The sequence below is a fragment of the Hyperolius riggenbachi genome, chromosome 1 (assembly GCF_040937935.1).
Source record: "Hyperolius riggenbachi isolate aHypRig1 chromosome 1, aHypRig1.pri, whole genome shotgun sequence".
NCBI classification, from domain to species: domain Eukaryota; kingdom Metazoa; phylum Chordata; class Amphibia; order Anura; family Hyperoliidae; genus Hyperolius; species Hyperolius riggenbachi.
In genome coordinates, this window is record NC_090646.1 from 552,343,896 (window position 1) to 552,359,678 (window position 15,783).

A 15,783-nucleotide genomic window follows, 5' to 3' on the forward strand; every position below is an offset into this window, starting at 1 on the left:
CGGCTGCTGCTGCTCTTGCGAACAGGAGTGGTGGCGGGGGTGGAGGACTCTGTTCCAGAGCTAATGGTGGCCTGCTCATCCACCATCAGTTCCACCACAGCGTCTGCGTCCTTCTCCTCAATAGGACGGCTACGACCTGGCGGTGGGAGGAACATCTGGGCCACACGCTGCTGCTGTGTCTCTGCAGCGTGACTCCCAGCTGTTGGGCGGCCAAGGCATCCACGGCCAGTGGCTAATGGCGGAATAGCCACTGGTGCAGACGCAGAACTGCGCATGGTGGTGGTGGCGCGGCTGCCACGCCCACGATCTCCTCTCTTGGCGATGCCCTTGCTGCCCCTGCCCAGACCGCGGCTGCCAGTGCCAGACATTGTATATTTTTAATATTATACAAATGAAAAAAAAAACTTATGTATGTAAAGGCGGGTGGGACAAGTGGGGTACTTTAATGGGGTGGGACTGGTGGTGGTGGGTGTGTGAGGTGACGGACAGGTGTACTCTACAGCAGAGATCGGCGTAGCGCTAACGAGAGAGTGCGCACTGCGCACACAAAGACCCTAGCTGACGCTGACTGACGGTGTCCCTATACACAGACTACAGTACAAGTCAGCAAATACACAATAGAAGTAATAAACAATAGGACGGGTGTAGAACTAACGAGAGGGTGCAGACAGCGCAGACGTGCACTGACTGCGCACACAAAGACCCTAGGTAACGCGGTGACGGACGGTACCTATACACAGACTAGAGTACTGGAGCTACAAGCATGCTTCGACTGTACTGACTGGTCATCTCTGGAGGCACCCACCCTTGACGAATGGTCGGAAAATGTCACCTCCTACATAAGCTTTTGCAAAGAAATGTGCATCCCTTCCAAGACCTTCAAGGCCTTCCCTAATAACAAGCCTTGGTTCAACAACAAACTGCGACAACTTCGCAAGCGCAAGGAGCAAGCGCACAAGTCCGGTACCCCAGAAGAGTACAAGGAGGCCAGGTACGACCTGAAACGGGAACTGCGAGCTGCGAAGAGAGCCTACTCCGATAAGCTAGGACTACGCCTTCAGTCCAACAACTCGAGGGAGGTGTGGCAAGGCCTCAGGGCGGTCACTAACTTCAAACCCTCTCCCCAACGGGTGACACCGAGCATTAAACTGGCCGAGGAACTCAACGAGTTCTACTGCAGGTTCGAGAAACAGCCCCAGCAGCCCAGGGCTCCAGGGTCGATGATGAGGACGGCACGCGCCGCACTGAGAGATCGAGACATTGCTGCACCGGTTGAAGTCCAGGAAGCAGAAGTTCTTAGGCTGCTTCGCAAGCTCAACCCCAGGAAGGCTTCAGGCCCGGATGGTGTGTCATCAAATTGCCTAAGGACCTGCGCAGTTCAATTGGCCCCGGTGCTCACCACTCTGTTCAGCAAGTCGCTTGTGGAAGGCACTGTCCCCTCCTGTCTCAAGAGGTCCACAATCGTACCAGTCCCCAAAAAATCGGGCAGCACAGACCTCAACAACTTCAGACCCGTAGCTCTAACCCCTACCATCATGAAGGTTCTAGAACGGCTTGTCCAGGCTCACCTCAAACGCACCACTGATGCACTGCTTGACCCACTCCAATTCGCTTACAGGGCCAACAGGTCCATAGAGGATGCCATAAATGTCAGCCTGGCGTACATTATGGAGCATCTCGAAAGGCCCGGCTCCTATGCCAGGATCCTATTCCTGGACTTCAGCTCGGCCTTCAACACGATCTGCCCTGACACCCTGGTCGATAACCTGGCGCAGCTCGGCGTCGACCCCACACTTCGCACATGGCTCAGGAGCTTCCTCACAGGCAGGACGCAACAGGTTAAGCTGGATAACTGCTCCTCGGGCGAGAGAACTACCAACACAGGGGCACCTCAAGGGTGTGTACTGTCCCCGCTTCTGTTCTCCATGTACACCAACAACTGCACCTCCGCCTTGGACTCCGTCAAGGTTATCAAATTTGCAGATGACACAACAATCATCGGTCTTATTGGCGGTAACGGAGAGCAAGACTACCGCAGTGAAATCGAGAGAATCTGCAACTGGTGCAAGAATAACAACATTGTCCTCAATGCTGCAAAGACTGTTGAGCTGACTGTTGATTTCAGGAGGAACCCCCCCACTCTCCCACCAGTCTACATAGGCGACACCGAAGTCTCCAGAGTACCATCAGTCCGGTTCCTTGGCACAACCCTATCCGCAGACCTAAGATGGGGACAGAACACCACCAAAATTCAGAGGAAGGCACAACAAAGGCTATTTTTCCTGCGCCAACTTAAAAAATTTGGAATGCCTCGGGAGCTGCTGACCTGTTTCTACACCGCCACCATGGAGTCTATACTTTGCTCTTCAGTAATCGTCTGGTATGCCAGCGCAACGGCCAGTGACAGACATAGACTGCAAAGAGTCATTAGTGAGGCAGAGAGGATCATTGGATCGCCCCTACCACCTCTGGATCTCCTCCACACGGCCAGGATGAGGAAGAGGGCCACCAGGATCTCCTGCGACCCCTCCCACCCTGGCAGCCGCTTCTTTGAGCCTCTCCCATCCGGCCGGCGCTTCCGAACCATCCAATCCAAGACCACCAGGCGCAGGAACTTTCCCCAGGCTGTTCTACTGCTCAACAACACTGATGCCTGACTATTCCCTCCTAGCCCCCAATCAGCAGGCTTGCCCCAGGTGCTTCTCTTCAGCCTTAATGTCTGCATCCAACTCTCACTAGCACAATGATCCATGACATCGTACCTGTTAAAGCTGCTTGGACTCCATCAAGGTTATCTTACCAACGCAGCAGCATGTAAAATGGTAGCGACTGCAGACGTAGAATGTAAAATGTACTGTTAATCCTTTTAGTTTAGTCTGTGTATTTGTACTTGTAGCCATATATGTAAGATAGACAACTGTTGACGTGTATTTTGCCTTTGCCATGTATACCACAAGCAATTCCGAGTACGGCACCCCCGCACTTGGCGAATAAATCTTGTATCTTGTACAGTACTAACTAAACAATAGAAGAATCTAGCTAAACAATACAACAGGTGTGACTAGATTACAGAGAGCAGATACAGCAGGACAGGTATAGCAGTAAAGCTGGGCCTTGCTAACTATAAAATAGTACAATATCTATCTAACACAGAAGTAGTATAGTAAGGACAGGTGAGAGCACAGCTGAGGTGAGGTAACTAGAGACTAGAGCAAGAGCACAGAGCAGGGCAGGCACAGGGCCTAGCTGCTGGCTGCAGGCCTGCAGCAGCAGCACCAGTGACAGACTCTCCCTCCCTAGTCCCTAATCACACAACCTAAACTGCCTAAAATACAATCTATCTACAATACAAAGCAATATAGTTGAAGATCAAGTGTTGGAGTGTAAAAACGCTAGGTTTAGAACAATATCAATGCACTTGCACACAGACAAAAAGCACTGGAGCAGTCTCTCAGTACAATCAGTCAGTAAGTCGCAAGCAGGACGAGTGAGGCAAGATGGCGTCCGCTATTTATAGAGGGGGGCTTGGCCAGGCTCCCCCTCTGTGATTGGCTACAGTCAGAGGGCTTGGAGCCCTCTGATTCGCTTGTGAGGACTCGAGGTGACGTCTGTCGTGACGCTATCCGAGCTCATGACGCTATCCGAGCTCGGATAGCTAGGATATCTCCGGATAGCTGCTTGCTATCCGAGTGTGCTCGGATAGCACAGCCCGGATAGTTAATACTATTCGAGCTCGGTATTCGAGCTCGAATAGTGAAAAAAGAGCTAGGATATCCGAGTAACTCGGATATCCTAGCTCAGATGAGCACCACTATGTGGCACTTTTTTACACCCTAAGTACGCTAAGGGGCCCAAAGTCCAATGAGTACCTTTAGGATTTCACAGGTCATTTTGCGACATTTGGTTTCAAGACTACTCCTCACGGTTTAGGGCCCCTAAAACGCCAAGGGCAGTATAGGAACCCCACAAATGACCCCATTCTAGAAAGAAGACACCCAAAGGTATTCCGTTAGGAGTATGGTGAGTTCATAGAAGATTTTATTTTTTGTCACAAGTTAGCGGAAAATGACACTTTGTGAAAAAAAAAATACAAATCAATTTCCGCTAACTTGTGACAAAAAAATAAAAACTTCTATGAACTCACTATACTCCTAACGGAATACCTTGGGGTGTCTTCTTTCTAAAATGGGGTCATTAGTGGGGTTCCTATACTGCCCTGGCATTTTAGGGGCCCTAAACCGTGAGGAGTAGTCTTGAAACAAAAATGACCTGTGAAATCCTAAAGGTACTCATTGGACTTTGGGCCCCTTAGCGCAGTTAGGGTGCAAAAAAGTGCCACACATGTGGTATCGCCGTACTCGGGAGAAGTAGTATAATGTGTTTTGGGCCGTTTTTTTTACACACAAGTGTCCATTTACAGAGTTATTTCTCCCACCCAGCATGGGTATGTGTAAAAATTCCCCCCTAAAACACATTGTACTACTTCTCCCGAGTACGGCGATACCACATGTGTGGCACTTTTTTGCACCCTAACTGCGCTAAGGGGCCCAAAGTCCAATGAGTACCTTTAGGATTTCACAGGTCATTTTGAGAAATTTTGTTTTAAGACTACTCCTCACGGTTTAGGGCCCCTAAAATGCCAGGACAGTATAGGAACCCCACAAATGACTCCATAGAAAGAAGACACCCCAAGGTATTCTGTTATTAGTACGGTGAGTTCATAGAAGATTTTATTTTTTGTCACAAGTTAGCGGAAATTGATTTTTATTGGTTTTTTTCACAAAGTGTCATTTTCCGCTAACTTGTGACAAAAATTAAATCTTCTATGAACTCACCGTACTACTAACGGAATACCTTGGGGTGTCTTCTTTCTAAAATGGGGTCATTTGTGGGGTTCCTATACTGTCCTGGCATTTTAGGGGCCCTAAACCATGAGGAGTAGTCTTGAAACGAAATTTCTCAAAATGACCTGTGAAATCCTAAAGGTACTCATTGGACTTTGGGCCCCTTAGCGCAGTTAGGGTGCAAAAAAGTGCCACACATGTGGTATCGCCGTACTCAGGAGAAGTAGTTTAATGTGTTTTGGGGTGTATTTTTACACATACCCATGCTGAGTGGGAGAAAGACCTCTGTAAATGGACAATTGTGTGTAAAAAAAATTAAAAAATTGTCATTTACAGAGATATTTCTCCCACCCAGCATCGGTATGTGTAAAAATACACCCCAAAACACATTATACTACTTCTCCTGAGTACGGCAATACCACATGTGTGGCACTTTTTTTGCAGCCTAACTGCGCTAAGGGGCCCAAAGTCCAATGAGCACCTTTAGGCTTTACAGGGGTGCTTACAAATTAGCACCCCCCAAAATGCGAGGACAGTGAACACACCCCACAAATGACCCCATTTTGGAAAGTAGACACTTCAAGGTATTCAGAGAGGGGCATGGTGAGTCCGTGGAAGATTTAGAGTTAGAAGAAATGGAAACTTTTTTTTTTTTTTCTGTCACAAAGTGTCATTTTCCGCTTACTTGTGACAAAAAAATAATATCTTCTATGAACTCACTATGCCTCTCAGTGAATACTTTGGGATGTCTTCTTTCCAAAATGGGGTAATTTGGGGGGGTATTTATACTATCCTGGAATTCTAGCCCCTCATGAAACATGACAGGGGGTCAGAAAAGTCATAGATGCTTGAAAATGGGAAAATTCACTTTTTGCACCATAGTTTGTAAACGCTATAACTTTTACCCAAACCAATAAATATACACTGAATGGGTTTTTTTTTTAATCAAAAACATGTTTGTCCACATTTTTCGCGCTGCATGTATAGAGAGATTTTACTTTATTTGAAAAATGTCAGCACAGAAAGTTAAAAAAATCATTTTTTTTGCCAAAATTCATGTCTTTTTTGATGAATATAATAAAAAGTAAAAATCGCAGCAGCAATCAAATAGCACCAAAAGAAAGCTTTATTAGTGACAAGAAAAGGAGCCAAAATTCATTTAGGTGGTAGGTTGTATGAGCGAGCAATAAACCGTGAAAGCTGCAGTGGTCTGAATGGAAAAAAGTGCCTGGTCCTTAAAGAGACTCCGTAACAAAAATTGCATCCTGTTTTTTATCATCCTACACGTTCCAAAAGCTATTCTAATGTGTTCTGGCTAACTGCAGCACTTTCTACTAACACAGTCTCTGTAATAAATCAATGTATCTTTCCCCTGTCAGACTTGTCGGCCTGTGTCTGGAAGGCTGCCAAGTTCTTCAGTGTTGTGGTTCTGCTATGAACTCCCCTTTATGCACACTGCCTGTGTGTTATTTAGGATTAGAGCAGCTTCTCTCTTCTCTCTCTTATCTTTTACAAGCTGGATAAATCGTCCTCTGAGCTGGCTGGGCTTTCACATACTGAGGAATTACAAACAAGGGCAAAGCTGTTTGCAGAAAGAAAAGAGCAGCCTGAAACTTCAGTGCATGGGGGAAAGAAACACACAAATGATCTCTTGAGATTCAAAAGGAAGGCTGTATACAGCCTGCTTGTGTATGGATGTATTTTCTATGTGTGGACATACTGTACATCAACCTACTTCCTGTTTTGGTGGCCATTTTGTTTGTTTACAAACAAACTTTTAAAAACTGTTTTTAACCACTTTTAATGCGGCGAGGAGCGGCGAAATTGTGACAGAGGGTAATAGGAGATGTCCCCTAACGCACTGGTATGTTTACTTTTGAGCGATTTTAACAATACAGATTCTCTTTAAGGGGTGTAAAGCCCACAGTCCTCAAGTGGTTAAATGGTGTCATAACCGAGACAAACAGGCAAATAAAATACATAGATTTTAGTTATGGTAGCGTGGATTATTTTAACTACCGTACTTCAGCCTTAAGTCGTTTTGACTTTATGCATCCGAGCAATGTTCACCTCCCATTCATTAGCCTATAACTTTATCACTACTTATCACAATTAATTGATCTATATCTTGTATTTTCTGCCTCTAATTAGGCTTTCTTTGGGTAGTACATTTTGCTAAGAGCCACTTTACTGTAAATGCATTTTAACAGGAAGAATAAGAAAAAAACGGAAAAAATTAATTATTTCTCAGTTTTCAGCCATTATAGTTTTGAAATAATACATGCCTCCATAATTAAAACTCATGTATTGTATTTGCCCATCTGTCCCGGTTATTACACCGTTTAAATTATGTCCCTATCACAATGTATGGCGACAATATTTTATTTGGAAATAAAGGTGCAATTTTTCCGTTTTGCATCCATCACTATTTACAAGTTTAAAATAAAAAAAAAATAGAAATATTTAAACTTTACAATGATATTTAAAAAGTTTAGACCCTTAGGTAAATATTTACATGTTTTTTTTATTGTAATTTTTTTTTGTATATATTAAACATTTTATTTGGGTATTTTTGGGAGGGTGGGATGTAAACAGTAACTTTTTTCTTTATATATGTGTTGATTTTTATTTTGTTTTACATTTACTTATAGTTTTACTTTTTGGCCACAAGATGGCAGCCATGAGTTTGTTTACATGACGTCACTCTAAGCGTAACACGTATGCTTAGAGGGATGCATGGGGACGCTAGAGCCAGAAAAAGCGAAGCTTACGAGAGCAGCTGTCGCTTTTTCTGCGGGGGAGAGGAATCAGTGATCGGGCACCATAGCCCGATTCACTGATTGCCTGGCTAAAAAACCGTGGGCCGGGAGCGCACGTGCACGCACGCGATCAGCCGCAGGAGCGTGCGCACGCGCACATGGCCTCCTGGACGTAGCTAGTACATCCATTAGGCGAAAGTAGTTAAAGCTATAATGGCCGAAACCTGAGAAATAATGAATTTTTTCCATTTTTTTCTTATTAATCCTATTAAAATGCATTTATAAAAAAATAATTCTTAGCAAAATGTACCACCCACGGAAAGCCTAATTTGTGGTGGAAAAAAAATAGTGATAAAGTTATTAGCGAATGAATGGGAGGTGAAAATTGCTCTGATGCATAAGGTGAAAAATACCCGCGGGCTGAAATGGTTAAGTTAAAGCAAACTAACACTTCTAACATCAAAACAAAAATTGCTCTTGCGATGCTACACTGTTTTGTTATAGCGGGTGCAGGGCAATCCATTTCAGACACACAATAGATAAAATGACCGTAGCGCTGTTTTAAAATAAAAATCGAGAAGTTCCCCGCCACAATTTATAGATGATCTTAAATCTACATAATTCAAATGAGATTCTGATACCCCTGAGCTGTGCTTAATTGAACCTTTTTATTTTGGCAGGTAAGATAAATTGGAGACAGTGCAGAGCAGGATGGCCTTTTTTTTCTGTGCAGTGCAAGTTTATGGGAAATAGTATATGATACCGAAGATGATACACAATAATTTGAACAAGACTTCTTTGTTTAATCAATTTAACAGCATATGTTGGCAAAACTCTGCAGTTTCACCGAACATTACCACCCTCTGCCATCTGGTTCTCTATATAAATAATTTATATGTAGCATTAATCAGATAGTATTTTTAGACACCGCAGATGCTGAATGTAACCGCGTTAATTTAGAAAAATACTTGGCTTCTGAAACACATTAACAAAATATTGAATTACTTAGCCTTTTATCTCGCTGAAATGTTCTCCTTCTAATGTATAAATAGTGCAGATTGTCAATACAAATTGGGCAACACATTACTGCGGACAGATAATTAAGTTATTAGGAATATTGAATCTGTGGAGCACATTTTCTTGTAATTACTTAATGTAGTAATTGTCTTCTCTTTATCTTCCTCCCTCTTATGGCATGAGATGTTTTATATGTGCTGATGTTTCCTTTTAAATATGAAAATCCCATAGCCCCATATCAATCCATGCAATGCACTGATGAGGACCAGCAAGTCTGAAACAGGCTCGGTGTATGTTGGATTCATGTGTCTGTGTAAAACTTATAAGCTATAGGCTCACTATACACCAGTGGTTCTGGATGTGTGCCTGTCTTTCAGCTGCATAAATAGAACATTTGTATATTTAGGAGTGATGCATCATGGGAACCACACTTGCTCACTTAATGCTGAATTATTGCAAATACCTTCTGTTTTAAAAAGTCAAAATTATATTTAGCATGACATTTTATTAAGAGGGTGTTTTTGGTCTCTCTTGGGCCCTTATACTCTCTTAGTGGTTCAGGGCCACCACAAGCTATATACCGTATTTTCCGCCGTATAAGACGCACTTTTTCTCCCCCAAAAATGGGGAGAAAAAGTCCCTGCGTCTTATACGGCAAAGGCAGGGAATCCCCAACTTGCGAACGCCCGCCGATATAAACCGCCGACCCGCCGCCATTGGGGATTCCCTGCCTGTGTGGGCAATCACTGTGCCTGGCTCCCCCGTGTGCCACAGCTTTTCCCCTCTGTTTTCCTTCTGCCCCGCTCCATGTCCGCACATCCCACGTGTCTCCGATATGCCCACCTCCTCCCCCCCTTGTCGCCGAGATGCCCACCTCCCGTGTCTCCGATATGCCCCCCCGTGATGCCCACCGTAAATCCTTCCCCCCTCCGGGTCTGCAGCTGTAGCGGCTTACCTGATACATGCCGCCGCGAAGTCTGCAGACAGACACCCGGCTACTCCATATGTTTCCTCTACTGCGCGGCTTGTACTGATTGCGTCATCAGTAGCCGCGCAGTAGAGGAAACATATGGAGTAGCCGGGTGTCTGCAGACTTCGCGGCGGCATGTATCAGGTAAGCCGCTACAGCTGCAGACCCGGAGGGGGGAAGGATTTACGGTGGGTATCTCGGAGACACGGGGTGCATATCGGAGACACGGGAGGTGGGCATATCAAGAGACAGGGGGGGGGGGGAGATGGGCATATTGGAGACACGTGGGAGGTGGGCACATGGAGGGGGGCAGGAGGAAAATAGAGGGGGAGAAGTGAGGCACTCGGGGGAGCCAGTCAAAGAAGGACATGTGGGGGAGCCAGGACACATGGGGACAGGACACATGGGGACAGGACACATGGAGACAGGACACCGGAGGACACATGGAGACAGGACACAGGACGACACATGGAGACAGGACACAGGACGACACATGGAGACAGGACACAGGATGACACATGGAGACAGGACACAGGACGACACATGGAGCCAGGACACAGGAGGACACATGGAGCCAGGACACAGGAGGACACAGGGAGACAGGACACAGGGAGACAGGACACAGGGAGACAGGACACAGGGAGACAGGACACAGGGAGACAGGACACATGGAGACAGGACACATGGAGCCAGGACACAGGAGGACACATGGAGCCAGGACACAGAAGGACACATGGAGCCAGGACACAGGAGGACACATGGAGCCAGGACACAGGAGGACACATGGAGCCAGGACACAGGAGGACACAGGGAGACAGGACACAGGGAGACAGGACACATGGAGACAGGACACATGGAGCCAGGACACAGGAGGACACATGGAGCCAGGACACAGGAGGACACAGGGAGACAGGACACAGGGAGACAGGACACATGGAGACAGGACACATGGAGCCAGGACACAGGAGGACACATGGAGACAGGACACAGGAGGACACATGTGGGAGACATGACAAAGGAGGACACATGGGGAGAAGGGGCACACAGGACACATGGGGGAGATGGCGCACACAGAAGGGAGACATGGGGCACACAGGAGGACAGATGGGGCACACAGAAGGACAGATGGGGCACACAGGTGGAGAGATAAGGTACACAGGAGGACACAACATGTTCAAAGACGCTCCTGGAATATAGACGTACCAGATTTAATATATATTTTTTTTCCCCAGGTTTTTGCCCTCTAAACTTGGGTGCGTCTTATATTCCGGAGCGTCTTATACGGCGCGAAATACGGTAGGTACTCTACAAAAGGAAAGCATAGTGATCCAATTCTGCAACTGTAAATGACTTGCCTGCAGTAACGTGAAGTTGTGGGACTAACAACTGAATAACCACCTTTACAACTTATTTGACAATATTCCAAATTTTTTAGTACAGTGCCTCAAATCTCAGTGTCACTAGTTTAATTTCCTCTCTTCACAGTGCATCGACACCAGTAATTAATTGTTTGCTTTCAGTTGCACTACCAACACTAGAATGATGCAGAAATATGTTTGATTACCATTGATCACAGGTGGAAGCCAGTTAGCTTAGCATTTGATGGAGAAAGTGATTAGATAGACGTGATTGAGTATACAAATATGTATTTGTTTCTTTCTTTTTGAGATGGCAGTGGGAGCAGTGATACTCTGACCATCTTATTGATTCTTGTTTTATTTCCTTACACTTTTGAACGAACTGTTGGTTTATGTCACCTCACTGTGTCAGCAGAGTTATATCTCAGAGGAAAGAGCCTTGTACACTAAATAAACTGTTCCCAGCTGGGGCAGCTGGTTGGGGCCATGTTGGCTGAGAATCTGTGTGTACAGGTCTCCCCTGAGGTCTTCTGAGGTTGCTTAATGATCTGGCATGCTTTGCATTATACCTCTTCCCTACCCTGCTATAGCACAGCGCCTGGTTTCCACACTTACTTGAGTGATCAAGTCCCGATCCTTTCAAATAACAACATTGCACATATGTATGCACCTTAACCACTTGAGGACCGCCCCCAGCCGATGGGCGGCGGCAAAGACCGGGCCCAAACGACCGCAATACGCCCATCGGCGGGGGCGGCATCAGCGGTGGCTGTGCGGCGATCGCGTCATCAATGACGCGATCGCCGCCGGCAATAGGCTCCGCCCACTCTGCACGGAAACCCGCCGGCCAATTAGCAGCGCCGGCGGGTTTCAAATGCGGCGATCCGGCCAATCAGAGGAGTATAATACACTTTGTTATTGTAACAAAGTGTATTATACTGGCTGCCTCCTCCGCAGATGGTCACTCGTCGTGCGACCATCAGGGAGGACAGGCAGCCCACAGATGAGTTAAAAAAAACACACTTTGCCCCACACAGACCCCCCGATCGCCCACCCCAGCCCTCAGAACCCCCCTGACCACCCCAGCACACCAGCATCTGCACCCCACCACCCACCTAAAAACCCATCAATCACTCCCTGTCACTATCTAGGGACGCTATCCCCTAGGTTAGGTCCCTAACTGCCTCCTAGGGTCCCCTGATCACCCCCCCTACCCTCATCCCCCCCAGACCCCCCTCCCAGACCACCCCCCTGTATGCTGTATACAGCTATATAGCTGTCTTACCCACTGATCACCTGTCTATCACCCATCTATCACCTGTCTATCACCCCTTGTCACCACCACCCCCAGCGCAGACCCTAAACTGTCCCTTGGGGGCACCTGATCACCCACCCAGACCCTCAGATTGCCCTCAGACCCCCCCCCCCCCTCCTGATAACCTCCCCAGTGCATTGTTTACATCTATTCTCCCCTGTAATCCCTCTCTGATCTCCTATCGTCACCCCCTGTGTCTGCCACCCACCAGATCAGGACCCAGTCTGCCCCGTGCGGGCACCTAATCAACCCCCCACACCCTTAGATCGCCCTCAGCCCCCCCCCCCCCCCAATCACCTTCCCAGTGCATTGTATTTGATTGTGCTGCAATTGTATTTGATTTTGCTGACATTCAATTTCATTGTGCTGACATTCAATGTTATTGTGCTGTAATTGTATTTGATTGTCCCGTGATTTTTTTTGATTGTCCCGTGATTGCCCTGTGATTGCCCTTTGATTGGCCTGTGATCGTCTTTGATTGTCCCGTGATCGGCTTTGATTGTCCCGTGATCGGCTTTGATTGTCCCGTGATCGGCTTTGATTGCCCTGTGATTGCCCTGTGATTGGCCTGTGATCGGCTTTGATTGTGTCGTGATTGGTTTGATTGCCCTGTGATTGGCCTGTGATTTGCTTTGATTGGCCTGTGATCGGCTTTGATTGTGTCGTGATTGGTTTGATTGCCCTGTGATTGACTTTGATTGTCCCGGGAATTGAGTGCCCTGTGATTGGCCTGCGATTGCCCTGTGATTGCCTTTGATTGTCCTGTGATTGTTTCTGATTGCCTCCAATTCCCCACTCGCCACCACCCCCCTGTCACTATCCAAGTGATCTAAAAACAGTGAAAACTGTCACTTTTTTAGTATCACTAGTGTTAGCAGTTAGGCCAGTTAGCTAGGCCCCTTTGTAAGTGTCAGTTAGTGCTCAGCCCACTGCACCACAGTCACTAATTAGCGTCATCACTGTCGCTAATCAACATTGGTACTATATAGTATCTGTAAGTGATCATTACTGATCGCAGTCAGATCTATTAGGGTCACTAGGATCCACACAAAAAAACGCAGTGTTTGCCCGATCAGGCCTGATCGTTCGCCTGCACTTGCGTTCAGCCCGCCCCACCGCAGTGACAGAATTTTTTTTCTGATCACTGCAAAAAACACTGTACAATAGCTGTGGCACTGTAAACCTCAGTTTTGATTTATTTTTTTTATCAAAACTCAGTGAGCACAGCTTTCTACCTCTCAAATACTCCCTTTTGCTAGGTAGGTGCTCTTTTTTCTGCGTAGTCTCAGAGGAATACCCCCTAAATTTAGCAGCCCACCATGGCAAGAAAGGGGTATTCCGATGATGAGGTTCTCAGGTACATGGCCCAGTCGGATGAGGACGATTGGGACGCCTCATTCGACGAATCTTCCGGGTCAGAGTTTGAACCTGAATTGAGCAGTGGCTCACTGACCGATAGTGATGACGAGGTTGAGGTCCCGGCTAAAGCCAGGCGTACCACACCCCATGTTGTTGGACCGCAGGTGGCGCAGGATCAGCCTCAAGGGCAGCAAAGTGGTGCTCGTGCTGGTCTGAGATTTCATGGTGGGGCAGGCACCAGCAGCACAACATCTCCTGGACCTAGCACCAGTACTTCCGTAGACCCTGGTGAAGTGGCGAGCACCAGCATGGAAGTTGAAACTGGTTCAGTGGCACGTGCAGTAAGATCCCAGTCGCAGCCACCAAGAAGACGGGCCCGTACTACCCCTAATTTACCAGAGGTGCTGGCAAACCCAAATTGGCAATCCCCTGATTCCGCCGCACCCGTACTTCCCCCTTTCACCGCCCAGTCTGGAGTCCAGGTGGAGACAGATAATCTAGGATCGGCCCTAGACTTTTTCTATCTGTTCTTCACCCAGGATCTCTTGGACTTAATTGTGGCAGAGACCAACCGTAAGGCCACACAATATATAACCGCCAATCCGGAAAAGTATCTTGCCCAGCCTTTTCGGTGGAAACCAGTCCAAGTTTCCGAAATGAAATTTTTTTTGGGCCTTATCCTTCACACGGGACTAGTAAAGCAGAATGTGTTGCGGTCTTATTGGTCTACGGACCCAGCACATCATGTTCCCCTGTACTCTGCTGCCATGTCCAGGACACGATTTGAGAACATCCTGCTCTTCCTGCACTTCAATGACAACGAAACCTGTCATCGAAGTGACCACCCTGCTTTTGACCGGCTCCACAAAATTCGACCCCTCATAGACCACCTGTCATCCAGATTTGCAGATGCTTATACCCCTGACCAGGACATCTGCGTAGACGAGTCCCTCATACGCTTTACCGGGCGCCTTCGCATCAAACAGTACATCCCAAACAAGCGCGCCCGGTATGGGGTGAAACTGTATAAGCTCTGTGAAAGGGCCACAGGCTATACATCTTATTTTAGGGTCTATGAGGGAAAAGACTCAAAATTGGAGCCGGTCGGATGCCCTGACTACCTGGGGAGCAGTGGAAAGGTTGTGTGGGACTTGGTGTCACCCTTGTTCCAGAAGGGGTACCATCTTTTTGTGGACAATTATTACACAAGTGTGGCCCTCTTTCAGCACTTAAAAATAGAAAAAATCCGATGCTGTGGCACCGTGCGGCCTAGTCGCCGGGGCTTCCCCCAACGGCTCATTACCACCAGACTTCAACGGGGGCAGAGGGCCGCCTTGTGTGCTGACGACCTGCTCGCGGTGAAATGGAAGGACAAGAGGGAGGTTTACTTCCTGTCCACCATTCACGCAGACACGACAGTTGAAATTCAACGGCGAACTAAGGTCATTGAAAAACCCCTTGTCGTCCACGAGTATAATACTAACATGGGAGGGGTGGACTTCAATGACCAGAGGTTAGCGCCCTATTTAGTTGCCCGAAAAACAAGACGCTGGTATAAAAAAGTGTCTTTTTACCTCATTCAATTGGCAATTTACAACAGCTTTGTTCTCTACAGTAAGGCTGGGAGAACTGGCTCGTTTATTCAATTTAATAAACAGATCGTGATGGAACTCCTGTATCCAGGAGGTGCCGTGGCCCAACCCCAAGATGCAACTAGCCGGCTGCATGGAAGGCATTACGCCTATCCAATTCCGACTACCCCAGGTCAACGAATCCGAAGAAAACGCTGTCGTGTCTGCAGCAGAGCTGGAATAAGGCGTGACACCACTGTTTATTGTCCCACCTGTCCTGACCAGCCTGGCCTATGCCTAGGGGAGTGTTTTGAGAGGTACCACGAGCAGGTACACTATTAGAGAGTAGGGAACTCCACACACAGCGGTAGGCACACAAGGGTCTCTCAGTGCTATTTCACACTGCTGCGATGCGTTAGGGCAAAATGCCTAGCAAAAGTCACACTTTGCGGTCCCCCCCTACGCCGGAAGTGCTTGACTTAACGCTAGTGCATGCCTACGTTACTGCGTGGCTTCTGTGGCAATATCGATCGGCGCGGAAGTCATGTTAGTCTATGGCGACGCAGTTCATTACTAGGCCGAATGCTACT

The 15,783-nt window shown here is 47.3% G+C and overlaps 1 protein-coding gene across 2 annotated transcripts in view; it reads left to right on the top strand.

Annotated features, from left to right (window-relative positions):
* TMEM232 (transmembrane protein 232) overlaps positions 1–15,783 on the top strand; it is a 299,472-nt gene that overhangs the window by 173,548 nt on the left and 110,141 nt on the right. The window lies entirely within an intron of this gene.